General features: G+C 37.3%; 1 protein-coding gene across 1 annotated transcript in view; it reads left to right on the plus strand.

The window, feature by feature from the left end:
- Window positions 1–4,832: 4,832 nt before the first annotated feature.
- Window positions 4,833–14,959, plus strand: part of RFX7 (regulatory factor X7) — a 92,010-nt gene continuing 81,883 nt past the window's right edge. Inside the window, exon 1 of the mRNA XM_006085916.2 lies at window positions 4,833–4,952. The gene's annotated coding sequence lies outside the window, so the exon portion shown is untranslated. The remainder of the gene's footprint in view (window positions 4,953–14,959) is intronic.

Raw genomic sequence — 14,959 nt, forward strand, 5'->3', positions numbered from 1 at the left:
GATAGTGGTGTTATATTTGTTTAATACATTTATGACTATCTTTAAATGAAGTCCAAGTTAACAAGCCTGCATGTACCTTTCTTGGCCTTCCTCATTCCCAACCCATAGACTCCAGCTTGCTTATACTACTCACTTGAAAGGGAATTTATTTGCAGAAGTGTGTTTAATACTGAATATACTGTAAGAAATGTTATGTATATTTTCTAAGCAATAGAATTATATATAAACTTTTAATAAAAAAAGAAAACTAGTAACCTGTGTCCTTTTCATAAATGAATACTCATAGTGACAGCCTAAAACAAAGCCACAACCTAATCCCACTGCAAACTTCTTAAACTTACATTGCACCCCTCTTTAGTTGTCTAAAAAAAAGAATACCAAGGCAAGTTTTTCTTTCCTCTTATCTCCAAGTGTATTAATAGGTGTTGTTTTTTTTCTATTTAGCTTAAACAAGCAAAAATTTACTAAGTGTTTTCCTTTGTGTTTTTGAAGCAGTTTTACTTGAAACCCTGATAGAATAAAATTGCCATGGAAAAAATAGAATAGAAAAAATTACATTTGCATTCTATTCTGCCTGTTTGTGATTATTTTTAAGAATAATCATACCTACATGGGCAGGAGCGATTAACATACTTGCAATTAGGCTATAATGTGTAGACTACAAACCTTTTCCTAGAAATTCAAAAGAATCCCCTATGTTTTATTGTAGATAATGTTCTAATACTGTATTTACTCAACAAACAAATTCAGGGATTCTTAAAAGAATTAGTGGTTATTAACCATTGTTTTTATTTATGTAACTTTATTTTCAAGTAAGGCCTTGTAAACCATTTCTTAAAACAGTCTTAGAAGTTGTGTCATTGCTCTACCCACTTCATAAGAGTGAAATTGAATGACAGGTAAACTATAAGATTCCTCTGATTCATTATCAGACCTGGAAGCATTGTAGGGACCAGAGCTCCTTGTCTTTATTCAGTCTTGTAAGTCATATAGATTTCTGAATCTGGCACATTTTAGATTTACAACTATAATCAAAGTAGAATTACATATGTGGACCATTTGGGATGTTATCTAAATTCTAATTTAATCCCAAATTGAGCAATTTTGTTTAACTTTCTTATTTCTCAGTTACAGTGAGCAAAGTATGGTGATCCTAAGGTTTACATAGTGATTCCATATTAGTCCTGATTTCTGTCCCCTGTCTTAGAACTTAGTAGTTTTGTCCTTGGTTCTGGGTCAGGCAGTTTATTAACTCTGTCTGAGAAACAGTTACATTTTCTTCAACTGCAGTGGGAAACGTTTACTGTAAAGCTCCTAACTGTAGAGTTTACTTTAACCGTAGCCCATGATCTTCATTTTACTTTAGAGACTGACTAGTACATCCACTGGCTTTCATGTATTTTCCATTAATTGGTTGACATGCTATCTGCCCTGAGTTCAGCCTGTCTTACATACCAAGCACACCAAAAACTTAAGGTGCTTTTTGCTTGTCTATATTGAGGCCAGCTGTGATGGTTGCATCCCAACACTAAGTGTTTCTGATTCCAGAAAGAAGGCAGTTCCTGTTCTCCTCTATGATTTGAAACTGATGAAATTGTCTGCTCTATTGACCAGAAAGGCAAGTTAAGCAATTTCAAGCCCCTTGACTTTCTGGCCTTGTTTAGCTTAGGCAATGTGTCTGTGTTTGTGTGTTTATGTATGTTTGCATAAATAATTGACCAATTTGCTTTCCCCATTGGGAGTTGTCTTTAATGATGTTATGTACAGAACTGATTTAGTCTCTATATCACTATTAGTTTTTGGTTGTATTGGGGGAAATGAGCTTCACAGTGATAGAAAAAACAGAAGTGTCTCATTTGTTGTGAAACATGCTTTGAATAAAAACTTATGTCTAGTCACCTTTTTATATTAGAAAAATGTTGCACATTAAAAGTGTTCAAATGAAAATAATTAAAATGAATGTTGACATTTACTCAAATTTGAGCACTTTGTGCAAGATCATTGTGTAAGTACTCACCTGAGTACCTGCTATATATGAAGTGCTATGCTAGAGACTGGCATTTGAGGAATGTCCATTTACTTGTAATATTAACCTAAGCAAAAATGTGCAATAAAATATCTCTTCAGTTAGGGGACCAGGGAAGGAGGTGACAAGTGCAAGAGTGTTAATTGTAGGAAAAATAGACCTTAGTTTCCTTGTTTAGAAAATGAAAGGTTCAATTAGATGACCTTGCAAGTTCCTGTAGGTTAAATTATGACTCTTGTTACTAAATTAATATTGACAACAATAAGAAAGCATACCATAAGCACAGTGAAAACTAACCGCATTAACTAATCATAGGCAATCAGCAGAACATTTTCAGTGAACGGATTATTAGGATTTGTCAGCCTTCCCTGGGGTTTTAGCTCTGGAAGACTATCTGAAGGTGTTATTCACTTATTGTTACCTTGTGTAAGAGTTCTTTTATGTAAAATTCAGTCTGCAGATATTTATTGGGCATGTATTTCATTTAAAGTTAGGAGTTGTTGCTGATTATACAAAAATAATGTATGTAAAGCTATGTGGTATCCCTGTTGTTGAGAAGTATAATAGTTGTTAGTTGAGAGATTGCACTGGGGAGGGGGGGGTGGTATTTGTGTGCTTGATTTGTTTATAAACTGGTGCTCAATTCTTATAAACACCTCATACAGGAACTTTTTTCTATAGTAATTTAATATTTTTAAGGCAGTGGTGAATATTATATTGTAAATTTGGTTATGTAAATAAGAAAGGTGTGTATTCTTTTCAGAATAATTCAGGCTGGGGTAGACGTTTAATGTGTAGTTGTGACAGAGTATTCTTTAAGAACAAGACAATAAGATGGTTACTACTCCATATCTCCCACAAAACTAGACCACTCTTATCCAGTGCCTCCCTTTCCATCAGTCTTTCTGTATCTAGTTTCTTTCTCTTCTGCTTTCTCAAGGGTTCTAAGAGTTCAGGTTAAAGATGAGCATGGTGGAGCAGTAGGAAGAAGAATCTTCCTGCCTTGGGCAGGATAGTAAATAAGGAACAATAAGCTCTGAAGCCTAATGCACTTGATTGCTGACTATGAGATTAAGATAGTTAACACTTAACTTTAACCCACATGAATAAAAAGTAAAATGAATAATTTTTTTTCTTGATACATTTACTTTTTTTCTGTTTCATGGCTATGTGCCTCCAATTTATAAGAGGAAATAGAAAACAATGAGGCTTGGTTAATTATGCACACAGTACCTCTATCAGGCATCTATTAAGGTAACTCCTATATACATTACAAAACATTGTGTGGGAGGTGGCGTTTTGTACTTGTCATATCATAAACTGAAAGCACATAGATATTTGCTACTTGAATCTCTTATTTGGTTTTTGAATTCAAAGAGTGAGAGGTCAGAATGACAGATTGCAGTCTGTTATGTCTTAGAATTTTGGAAAATAAGAATCCATATGGTGTGAAATACCATCTCCTCCAAATAGCCTTATCTAATATATGTATGTGTGTGTGTGTGTGTGTGTGTGTGTGTGTGTATTTTTTTTTAAACAGAATTTATTCATAATATGGGTTTGGATAGCAAGGGTTCATGTGGCAAAAGGTACTTTTTTGCTCATTCCAACAAAGGATTAGCAAATTCACTTGAATTTGAATGCTAAATCTGATTAATTAGTGATGCTTACCAAGGGCATAGGAATAGGAAGTGATGGTAGTACATATGCCCTATAATTATCTACCCCTTGCTTTCTGAAATCTGTAATTTTTAGAATTTGAGTTCTATTATAGGTACAGCATCAGAACTATTGGTTATCTTAGAGGGTATTAGTCCCTAGGGCTATCGTGTTTACATTTTTCTACTTGTATTTTTTTCTTTTTCTTTTCTTATGACTTTCCTACTTTGGTCACCTGATACTGCCAAGTAGCTATAGGATGAGAATAGGGGATTACTGTATGAAGTGGGTACTTCAGTTTGCACTATTCATAACCCTTTTTCTTTGCTTTCATTATTTTGTATCTCTAATTATGTGCTGGTCTCTTTACCTGCTACCTTAAAAACCTTTCTCTTTTTTCTACTGATATAGGTGTCTAACTTGAAGATCCAGCTCATGTGCTACCTTCAATGAAACTTTTTCCAACTCGCAGGGAACAATGACCTGAGTTGTATAAATTAATTTTTTTTTCTAGTAGTTCAGACTGGCCTTATCTGAGATGAGTCTATTTTAGTGAATTTTTACTGAATTAATGAAATACTCCCTATGTAAACATTTCTAATATGTAAAGTTCATAGGAATTCAGAGACTGCATATGCCTGAAACAAAGCAATCACTACATAATAAGTAATTTATAATATGACAATAAAATATTGTGGCATAGCCAAGAATTTGCCATTGTTTTTTTGCAGTATATATGAAATTTTAAAAATTTAATTAGATAAATTAAAGTTTGGAGTAAAGTTGGTGCTTTTGGGAAATTTATTTGAATAAGATGCTTTAGTTGATGTAAGTGAATCACTTGCCTAATTTGATTGCAGTCATTAGATTTATGCAGTGTGATCTAAAAAATTAACTGTCAGATTAGTAATCCCTTTTTCTGAAGGAGGAGATATTAGCAAGGAGTGTGTGGCCAAATTCTGTACACACACATTTTAAAGAAGTGAGAAGGTCAAAAACTAATCCTGAGTTTACAGAAGATAGTGGTCAAGATAGTGGAATTTCTACCAGTATCAATCCTTTTACCTAAATTTTAATGTACATACAAAGGTAGAAGAATGAATGTAAAGTAATAATGGAGAAGAAAAAAAAGTTGGGAGTGGGTGGGAACTCGGGCAGAGGACCAGGAGCAGTCTCTAGCAGTCTAAGCAGTCTTGGAAGAGGACTGTGTACCCTGAATTGACTCTCAGTGACGGACGGCACTTCTTGAAGAGTATTAGAATATTTGGTGAGGGGTGCTCTCATTCAGCCCATATCTCCTGTACCTTGGCATCTATCTATGTACTTTTCCATTATCAGAGGCAGTTTATTTTCCCCTTTGGATTCATCTCTTTCCATGTATTTATGGAATTTATTCTAACATATACCCTGTTTCTGTCAGCATTATCAAATTGTTTTTTCCCATCGGCTGCTTTTCCTGTACTTTGTACATTCTTATGACGTCCTTAAAGCAGCAGCAAACAACCTTGGCGAAAAGGTTTTGCAGTAAACAAAGAGTTGATCTCTCAATGACCTAAAGAGTTCATTCATAGTCCTAAGAAAAAAATGTCATTAGGTAAGTGAATGAATAATGTAAATACTCATTTTGTAAGATGAAATATAACCAGTTAAAATGCAAAAATCATTACTGTCAGTGATAAAAAAAATAAAGCAGAAAACTACTATTTTTTAAAAATATATTTTTATTGATTTTTAGAGAGAGGGGAGGAATAGAGAGATAGACACATCACATGAGAGCTACATCATCAATCAGCTGTCTTCTGCACACCCCCTACTGGGGATTAAGCCAGCAACCGGGGCATATGCCCTGACTGGAATCAAACCAGTGACCGCTTGGTTCATGGGTAGACATTCAACCACTGACCCACAGTGGTTGCCGGGCAGAAAACTACTATTTTTGACCACTAAGAAAAAGATTGAAGAACTATAGTAACCATTCGCTAGCTGATCTTGTCCAGGGTTTTGCTGTTTTCCATATTCCTTTCTCTCCCCTTTAGTCTCTCAATTTCTATCCTGTTGTACAATATGTAGGCCACTCATATTTTTGGTGGAGTAGGTGTGAACATACATCTTACAAGTGTTAACTGTATTTGCACTTAGGTGGTAGAACAATGTATGATATTTTTCGCCCTACTTTATTATATTTTCCAAATGTTTTTGAATGAGCGAGTGTTATTTTTAGTTTGGAAAAATACCCAAACAAGTAAAATAATGCCCTTTGTCTATCCTGCTGCTTTTCCTTTTAGCTGACGTCTGTCCACCAGGCTTCCACCCCTACACACTGATAGATCTTCTCTCTGCTCTTGTCCCTTTTAGCTCTTGCAGCCTGGCTTCCTGCTTTTCTTGCCAACTCAGTGGCCCTTTTTCAGTCTTTATCTTTCATTACGACTCTAACTTTTCTTGTCATTATGATTTCTTTGCACTTTTGAAATTCCCATTCATTCCTTTTTCAGAGCTGCCTTTGTATCAGTTACTCTGCCTGGCATTGGGGATTCCATGAGCAAGAATGTGAAATCCTGTTTCATGGACCTTACCTCTGATTGATTGACATTTTATTTTTCCTGCTCCCTTCTCAGTGGTTCTCAACCTTCCTAATGCTGCGACCCTTTAATACAGTTCCTCATGTTGTGGTGACCCCCAACCATAACATTATTTTCGTTGCTACTTCATAACTGTAATTTTGCTACTGTTATGAATCGTAATGTAAATATCTGGTATGCTATATGTGTTTTCCAGTGGTCGTGACCCACAGGTTGAGAACCGCTGCTTTAGATGCTCTTTAATTGTGAATATCCAGACACTTATTTCTCAGCCATCTATTGTTTTTCTCTTTTCACTTTGCTAAAATCAAGAAATAGTTGGGCTGGGCTTGGCCAGTGTACTTAGTTGGAGTGTTGTCTGTGCACTAAAAGGTCGCAGGTTTGATTCCCTGTCAGGAGGGCACATACCCAGGTTGCAGGTTCAATCCCCATCAGGGTGCATGTGGGAGGCAATTGACGGATCGATGTTTCACTCTTACATCAATATTTCTCTCTCTCTCTCTCTCTCTCTCTCTGTCTTTCTCTCTCTCTCTCTCAAATCAATAAAGTCATGTCCTTGGGTAAGGATTAAAAAAAAATAGAAGGAATAGATGGGCTGAACAGACAACTCTACCATATCTACTCATTCATTCACCAGAATACAGGGAGCTACCACTATTATATTAAACTTGGCATTTTCATAGTAACCCTTCTTCTGTGTCATGGTGCGTTGCTACCTCAATTTGCTTTCATTTCCAGTTCTACTTTTGGTAGTAGATATCACTGTTCCTTCAGTCTATCAGACTCGCAGTATTGATTTCATATTTGATTTTTCTCTCATTCCCATGCCCAGTATTTTAACAAGTTGCCAAGTTTGCATTGTCACTTGAGTTTCTCCTTATTTTCCTACTTATATTCCAGGACCATAATTCAGTGCTTTACCATTTCATTCCTGGATTATTATAGCAGCAACATAGCTGCTCTCTGCTCCCCAACCCCCACTGAACTATGCTGTATATTGCTGCCAAAATAAATCTAAAATATCCTTTTTCATGTAGTCCCCTTCTAAAAACATACAACTTCACCTTACCCACCATGTCATGTCTAAAGATTTTCGTCAGGTTTCAATGTGGGTGTAATCTAGCCTAGTACAATCAATCCAACCCTATTTCTTGCTGTTAACCAACATTTAACTCCACTTCAGTCCAGTGGACACTTCACTGTCTGCCTTTTATTTTGTGGTTCTGTTTTTATTCCTGCTTTATATTTTTGTGGAATCTCCACTTCCCTGTCTCCAAAACCTACTTAATCATATTTTAACTGTTTTAAGTCATAGCTCAAATTACAGTACTTTAAACATTCTTTAGCTACTCTAGTCCAAATTGGCCTTTTCTTGATCTCATGAATAGTGAGTTCTGTACAATTAAGCACTTAAGCACTTTTAATATTTTTTAGTATGCTGTTGTTTTTTTGTCAATTTATATTTTTCAATTACAGTTGACATACAAGATTATATTAGTTTTATTATTATTATTATTATTTTTTAAAATATATTTTATTGATTTTTTTACAGAGAGGAAGGGAGAGGGATAGAGAGTTAGAAACATTGATGAGAGAGAAACATCAATTCAGCTGCCTCTTGCACACTCCCCACTGGGGATGTGCCTACAACCAAGGTATATGCCCTTGACCGGAATCGAACCCGGGACCATTCAGTCTGCAGGCCGACGCTCTATCCACTGAGCCAGACCAGTTAGGGCTATATTAGTTTTAGGTATACACTTGTGGAGGTGGATGGGTGGTGCTCTGATGTGTTCTGAAGCTGTCCACCAGGTGCACTAACTAAGGGGCTTCCCAGGAGGTGCAGGCTACGGTCAGCTACTACCTGTGTTCTGCCTGGGGCTACCTAGCATGAGCTACAAAGCAATCTGCAGATGGCTGCTACTTCTGCTGGGCTTAGAGGTGCTCAGGAGAGGTCAAGCTGCAAACAAAGGCTGGTTGCTGCTAGTCGGGCCTGGGTCCATTTAGCAAGAGATATGGAGAATGCTGAGGCCAGATGCTTGTTCAAGAGATTTTAGGAAAATCTGAAGCTTGAGCCAAGACAGGCCATTCATAAGTAAAGGAGTCGGCAAGCTTTCTCTGCAAAGGACCAGATAGTAAATATTTTTGGCTTAAATATTTTTTGCTTTGGAGGACATAGGGTCTCAGTTGTATCAAGAAAGTAGCCAGGGACAATATATGAATGAATGGATATGGCCAGATTTGTTCCACTGCAGGCAGGATTTGGCTCTTGGGCAGCAGTTAATGGACTCCTATATCCCATCACTGGGAAAACTGCTCAAAGAATACAGATAATCATTTCAATTTTCACTCCCTTTTATTGACAAACAGTAGATGATAGTCATCTGCTTAATATTAATTATATTGTAATTCTCCCTTGGATAAACCCAGGATGATGTGAAAGCATATTAGAATGCAAACTGAGTGAGGAATACTCTTAACTCATCTCCCAGTGATGATGATAAAGTATATTCACTTTTGGTTTCTGGTCTGACACATAAAAAGCTTGGGAGGCCTCACTCCTGTCAGCACTAGGAAAAAAGCTGAACAGACTGAAAATCAACAACTCTTCATAAATGCATCAGAGAATTGAGGTCACAGGGCCCTGGAAAACGGAGGCAGACAGGCAAATAGAGAGAATCACAGCTTACAGATAGATGGCAGAAGCCCAGGAGTAGAAGCCCAAAGCTAAAGCCACTATAGATAGCAGCACTGTAAACTATAATTTGCTGGAGGCTTAGTGTGAGCTAGCTTGAGAATGTCCTGCTTTTAGGGAAATCCCCACATCTTCCTGAGTTTTACCTCCAGAAGCCCTACCAGGTTCTCCCTGTGAGATATGAGAATAATCTCTTATTTTCTACATGGAGGGAGGAGGGGTGAGAGAGGTAGTGGGAAGAGGCAAAAAGTAACCATCCTATATAATAAAAGGGTTATATGCAAATCGACCGAATGGTGGAATGACCAGTCGCTATGATGCACTCTGACCACCAAGGGGCAGACTCTCAACGCAGGAGCTGCCCCCTGGTGGTCAGTGCGCTCCCACAAGGGGAGCACCGCTCAGCCAGAAGCTGGGCTCACGGCTGGCAAGGACAGCAGTGGTGGTGGCAGGAGCCTCTCCCACCTCTGCGGCAGCGCAAAGGATGTCCGACTGGCGGCTTAGGCCTGCTCCCAGGCCTAAGCCGTCAGTCGGACATCCCCCGAGGGCTCCCGGACTGCGAGAGGGCACAGGTCGGGCTGAGGGACTCCCTGAGTTCACGATTTTTGTGCACTGGGTCTCTAGTTTTTAAATAACCTAGGGCTCTCTCTTCTCTTTAACAAGGCCTGCCTTAAGGGAACCTGTTTTACCACAGTCTAACCAACTGTGGGTTGGGAAATACCCAATTCCAGGCCTCTCTAATCTTTCATGTGGGGGAAGGGAATCACAAGACAATAGCATCCCTCACCCTCACTTTATCACCACATTAGTAGGTATAATAATAGGATAACTGATGAAACAACCATAAACCTCAGACTAAGCTTTAATATGAAACAGAAACTATGGACATTGACTTTTGTTTTGGGCTTGATGAAGACAAGATTGGACTTTTTCCATGGTGGAATGGATGGAGATGGGAAATTGGAAACCCAGGAAGGGCAGCCTTTTATTTCCATCCAAATAAATCTTGCCACATCACAGTCGTCCGTGCATGGGTCTGTGAAATGCTTTTCTTGTGGAAGAACATGATTTCCACTGACATTGCTAGTATACCTGTTTTGCAAGAAATGTTAGAAATTCTATAGAGAAGGAAACTGATATAGGTCAGAAACTCAGATCTATATAAAGAAGAGTGAGGCCTGGCTGGTATGGCTCAGTTGGATGAGCATCATCCCTGCACCAGGAGGTTGCTGGTTTGATTTCAGTCAAGGGACATACCTGGGTTGCAGGCTCAATCCCCAGTAGGGGGCGTGCAGGAGACAGCCCATCCACATTACTCCCTCTCCTTGATGTCTCTATCTCTCACTCCCTTTCCCTTCCCCTCTCTGAAGTCAATAAAAACATATTTTTTAAAAAATAACGAAGAGTAAAAAGGAATAAATGAAGATAAAATCTTCTTTATGTTTACTTGCTCTAACAGATAAGTTTGTTTTTTGTGATTATAGCTTATGGATAAGTAAAATGAATGATAGCAGTGTTATAAGGGATCAGGGGAGGAATTAAGCATAATCTTAAAAGGTACTTGCACTAACTGTGAAGCAGTATAGCGTTTGAAAAGTGGAGTTGGATTAGTTACAAAAGAACATTGAAAACTCTAGAGTAACCCCTAAAATAATTTTATTATTTTTTTAATAATTAAATAGTTTTATTTTATTATTTTTTAAAATATATTTTATTGATTTTTTACAGAGAGGATGCGAGAGGGATAGAGAGTTAGAAACATCGATGAGAGAGAAACATCGGTCAGCTGCCTCCTGCACACTCCCTACTGGGGATGTGCCCTCAACCAAGGTACATGCCCTTGACCGGAATCGAACCTGGGACCCTGGAGTCCGCAGGCTGACGCTCTATCCACTGAGCCAAACCGGTTAGGGCCTAAAATAATTTTAAAAGGAAGTATAATTAATATGTTAAGAGACCAGAGAAAAAAGAATCATATAAAATGTAGAATAAAATCAGAGAAGTCAGAAATAGAAGACAAAAAGAAAAAAGAAAGAAAAAGGACAATGAATAGAACTTAATTACAAATATGGTATATATTAATCACTTTAAATGTGAATGTTCTAAATATACCAATTAAAAGACAGATACTATCTAAATAGATTAAAAAACACACAAGACCCAACTATATGTTGTCTACAAGTATATCATTCACAGACTTTGGTAGTTCATCATTTAGTAACCAATTATTTGTAACATACTTCAGAACATTTGCTATAAGGGTTGCAAGCAAATGGTGAGGTACTTAAATTATAAAGAACTCAAGGGAAAATGGCCATATTTTGTGCCCAGTTTAATATATAAATTATATAATTTCCTTCATTTAGAATTAATTTTACAAGTAATTATTTAGCACTTCTTATGTAGATTCTGTTTTTTTTTAAAACTGCATGAATAATGTACATACCATTAAATTTGCCTGTTTTAAGCATGCAATTCAGTGATTTTTAGTTATGATCTGGTTTTAGAATGTTTTGTTTCTTTTTAAAGCATTTGAAAAGTGAATTATATTGACTGACTAGATTGATTAGAAGTGGAAAGGTTATTTAATTATAGCATTGAAGGTTCAAAGGCAATAGGAGAGGTAGAGTTTTTGTTTTACTAGTATATGTGGATGAGACTTAACAATAGGACATGGGTTTCCAGAAACTTAAAAGATGAAGTTGCTCTTGGTTTTTGGTGTTTTTTTCTCTCTCTGAGGTCTTTCCTGAAGTCTTTTTATCCTCTGTGGATCAGGCTTTCATTACTTTAGATGTGACAAAAAGCTCTCTTCTATTTAGATACTTACTACTAAAAAAATTAATTAAATACTGCTTTGAGCTTCATTATAACTGGTCAAATACTTGTGTGAGTCTTCTTCCTGTGGTGCACATTATTTTCAGACATTTCTACTTCACGTATTTGTAATTATAGAGCACAATGTGAACTGTCACTTTTCTGTAACATTTTAATACAGTGAGTTGATTGTACTTTCTTTAATTTTCTCTTTAAGATGGTTAGAAAATTTCTCTGCCAAGCATGAACACTTAACAAAATAGAGTTACTTTATTTTAAAAACGATGCATATATGACAGTTTTAAAGAAAAATAATCAGAATCACAAAGAGGTAGTCCAATGCAGTGGTATACTGGTAAGTCATTGTAATACATTCTGAAATTAGTTGCCTGGGTTTGCTACCCAAATCACATAATCTTTTGATGTTGTTTCCTTTTTCAGTAAAATAGAAATAGAAATAGTGCCTATCTCATAAGGTTGTAGTGAAGATAAAATGAGATAATTCATATAAAACATTTAGTATAAAATATGGCATATGGTAAGTATTCAATAAACATTGGCTGTTATTTTTTAACCACAATAAAATTCAAAGAACTTACCATCTGTTTATAAGATTATATGATTATTTCTGAATCTTATTACTCTATTACTGTGCCTGTAATAGAGGGAACCATGATGATATTTGAAGAAAGAGTTTTTCCAGGCTGAAGAAATAGCAAATGCAAAGGTAGTGAGAAGGCCTCCCCAGGACGCCAATTGGCAAAAGTATGATGGAGTGTAACTGATCTCAGAGGTAGTGGAGGGGCAGATTCGTGTAGGGCCTTGCAGGTCTAATAAGCACTGAGACTTAGGCTTTCATTCTGAGATGAGAGCCATTGGAAGGCTCTGAGCATAGGAGTAACATGACCCAACTGGTGATTTAAAAAGCTCAGGTGTGGCTCAGTGGTTGAGTGTGGACCCATGAACCAAGAAGTCATCGGTTTGATTCCTCGTCAGGGTATATGCCCAGGGTTTGGGCTCCATCCCCAGAAGGGGGGTGCAGGAGGTAGCCGATAGATGTATCAATGTTTCTATCTCTTTATCCCTCTCCCTTCCTCTCTCTCTAAAAAATCAGTAAAAACCTTTTTTTTTTTAAAGGCTCACTAGGCTGTTGCTATGTTGAAAAGAGACTATAGAGGAGCCAGGGCAGAAACAGGGAGAACAGGTTATGATAGGTTACTGACATTTTACATTAGGGGTATGTGTGTGTGTAAAAGATGAAATAAATACTTCTAAATAGTTGTTAAATAGTGGTCTCAGGGTGTTGCAGTTAGCTTGAGTGATTTCATTTTCTTTATACTGTTCTCTCTTTTATAAATAATTTAACTTAAGTATTTTTATAAGCATAAACAATTTATAATTTTCTTTAAATAGAGCTGTAATAAAAATTATGCAACATATTAGACTCTGATTAGAGGGACATATTTGCATATTAAGTACAGTATCATAAGTGCTATTACTAAATTTGAAAGATTTGCCTTCAAAGAGACCAAATGTTCATAATCTGTCTATTGGAATATAGTGACGTATTAGCAATTTGGAATAAATAACCGAACTAAATTAGTAAAAAGTGAGAATTAGATTGTAAAACATCCTATATAAAAAAAGGCTAATATGCAAATCAACCAAACAGTGGAATGACGGGTCGCTATGACGCACACTGACCGCCAGGGGCCAGATGCTCAACGCAGGAGCTGCCCCCTTGTGGTTAGTGCGCTCCCACAGGGGGAGCACCGCTTAGCCAGAAGCTGGGCTCACGGCTGGCGAGCACAGCAGCGGTGGTGGGAGCCTCTCCCACCTCTGCAGCAGCTTAAGGATGTCTGACTGCAGGGAGCGGGCCTAAGCCATCAGTCGGACATCCCCCGAGGACTCCCGGACTGCAAGAAGGTGCAGGCTGGGCTAAGGGACACCCTCCCCCGAGTGCACGAATTTCATGTACCGAGCCTCTAGTTTTACATATAATGCAATTATTTTAAATAACTGGAATGAAACTATGGATTAACAATAGAGGTTCTATTTTTATTTTTATTTTTGTTAATCCTCACTAGAGGATATTTTTTCCGTTGATTAGATTTTTTCCGTTGATTAGAAAGAGTGGAGGGAGGGGGAGAGAGAGACAGATAGATAGAGACAGACAGGCATCGATGTGAGAGCGACAAATCAAATGGTTGCCTCTCCACATGTCCTGGGGTCAGGGATGGATCAAACCTGCAACCCAGATATGAGCCCTTGACTGGTAATCGAACCCATGACCCTCTGGTGTGTGGGCCAACGCTCTAACCACTGGCCAGGGCTGAGGTTCTATTTTAAAGACATGCAAATGATTATCATTATAACAATCTAGTAGCCTTATTACTATTGATTTCCTCTAGCAGTGGAGCTCGACCAGGGGTCGGGGCCAGCTGGCCAACCACTGTGGCCCCTCCCCCTGCTGGCACCGCCCCTGATCGCGCCCACCCCCCCCCCCCCCTGCACAAATTCATGTATTGGGCCTCTAATAGTCAATAATATCAAAATAACTATGTTTGGTGCCAGGTTGATATTAGACTTATCAGGGGGATTTTGTAAATTATATAAATGTCTAATCACTATGCTATACATCTGAAACTAATATAACATCAAATGTCAACTGTAATCGAAAAAAAAGTTTTTAATTGGTAAAAAGTTAAAAAATAAATACAAAGGATGGTATACTAATGCATCTCAAGTCAAATTTCTGAAGAACAAGCATAAAGAGAACATCTTAAAAGTAGCAAGAAGTTGGGGAAAGACATATTGCATTACACATAGGGGAACAGTAATAAGAATGAACATGGACTTCTCATAAAAATAATAGAGACTGAAGATAAAGGAGTATATTCTTTAAAGTGCTGAAATAAATAACCAGGAATTATAAACCCAGCAGGATATTTATTAACATTATAAGCAAAATAAGACATTCGCAGATAGGCAAAAGCTAAGAATTCGTCACTATTGGACTTCACAGAAATAATACTAAAGAAGTCCTTCAGGCTAAGGTAAACACCAGTCAGAAACTCAGTTCTAAATGAAGAAATGGAGAAGGCCAGAACTGATGTTTATATTGGTAAATAATATTTTTTCTTGTTTTTTATTTTCTATGAAAATTCTATAAAACATTGCCTTCTT

The sequence above is a fragment of the Myotis lucifugus genome, unplaced genomic scaffold (genome assembly GCF_000147115.1).
Source record: "Myotis lucifugus unplaced genomic scaffold, Myoluc2.0 scaffold_23, whole genome shotgun sequence".
Taxonomy (NCBI): domain Eukaryota; kingdom Metazoa; phylum Chordata; class Mammalia; order Chiroptera; family Vespertilionidae; genus Myotis; species Myotis lucifugus.